A 1,876-nucleotide genomic window follows, 5' to 3' on the forward strand; every position below is an offset into this window, starting at 1 on the left:
GCGGGAGGAGCGCGCGCATACTACTCAGGGAACCTGCGCGAGCTCATTTGCATAACGCACGCTCATTGGTCAGCGATTGAGGGGACGCTCCCCTCGTGAATCGTGACGTCACTGCAGTCAGCGGACTAGACTCTGCGGAATTCGGATAGTGAAAACTTCTATACGCCATAAAAGGAGGAGACATTTCCTAGGAAACAACATAACGCACTTCCCTGATTGAAGTATGCATGACTCACTGTACTAGATATTAAGGGCAAAATAGGTATACTGAATGATGACAGGAAACTTTGACCGAGAACTGTTATTATAGTACAGCACTTCTGCTGTGTATGACTAATTCTGAGCCACATGACATGACAAGTGATTTTTCTGCAGAATGATCCCTGTCTTGAATCAAGGTTCACATTAAACCATTGAAATTCCCATACCCGTAGGTCGTTTGTGATTGCTGGATTATGATTGTTAAAAAGAGATTGCTCTTAATTCAATCAACAATCCTAATATGAAATATGATATGATATATGAAATAGACATATTTCATAGACATATTTCATAGACAATGAAATATTGATGAAATACAAATGAGCATACTTAGAAAAGGTATTGGCAATTTATAATAGAAAATTATCAAGATTTTAGATGCATAAAAAAAAAAGATTTTATTAATTGCATTTTTTCAGGCATGGAAATCTTATATATAACTTTTATTAAAACAAACTTTAAATTCCTGGTATTTCCAGGTTTTCCGTAATTGTAGGAACCCTGCTGATTGATTTGATTTGGATTATACATGGCAATCGTGAGAAATAGCTTGAACTGAACTATACAAGTTTGTTGCTTGAGCTTACCTTATTGTGGGATTTTGATCAAGATTTTTTTAGTCCTTGATGTCAAACAGTTTAAACTGGATTATTTGTCGAACTTTAAAGTCCCCCTGAAATCAAAATGGACGTTTTTTGGATTTTAATATGAATATGTTACCCTTACTGTTATCTATAAGCTTGTGTGTTCCAAAACAATGACAAAATTCACATTTAGAAGACATAGCATTCAAAACTTACAGTCTCTGACTTCTGCCAATATGGATCAATGATTTTGGATCCAAAATCATCAGATTTTCTGTCCAATCAAATGCTGTCTATCTGAAGAGTCCTGCCCCTACATTATAAATAGACGCTGAAGCTGCGGCTGAAATCGGTCATTTGTTCACACATTTACTATTTTCTACATGGTGAATGGCACATAGTGAACTAGGGGATACGGAACGATTCAAATATGCTTTCCATTGGGGTGAATGAAGTTTGGTTTCATGTTAGTGTCATGCGACCAACCGTAGCTCTGGTCCAGAGATACGATTGCACAGAGTGAATCATATGATCGAACCACCGCAGACCAGAAAACGAATCGGACCCATTTGAATTTTTATTTTAAAGCGATATGGAGGACATTTGGAGGAGAAACGGTTAGAGATTAGAAGGATTGCGGCTTTACCGAGCTCAACGGCTCTGGCTGAGCTGTGACATAAACAAAACTCTATTGGCTATTTAAAAAAGGGGAGGAGCTGTTCGATATGTCCCGCCCTGTCTTCCTGCTTCAGTGGAAATTACATCAACGTACTTCAATGTGCCTTTAAGTCATCCTTTTCTGCATCAATGTAGGCAGTCATTACGAGAGCGGTGACAGTACCGCCATGACCACAGGCACTAGAATAATGAGACTAGTCTTACATAAGCTTCAAGGCGATGGTTAAAATGTGGTTGGGATTGATGCAAGAAGGCTTTAGTTTATTTTTTCCTCAATCCTTCTTGAATTCTTAATACTAACATGGCAAGCTGTGTTCCAGATTACCTTTCTCTTTCGACTGGATTGTCCAAAT

Source organism: Squalius cephalus (genome assembly GCF_949319135.1).
Source record: "Squalius cephalus genome assembly, chromosome: 8".
Classification (NCBI taxonomy): domain Eukaryota; kingdom Metazoa; phylum Chordata; class Actinopteri; order Cypriniformes; family Leuciscidae; genus Squalius; species Squalius cephalus.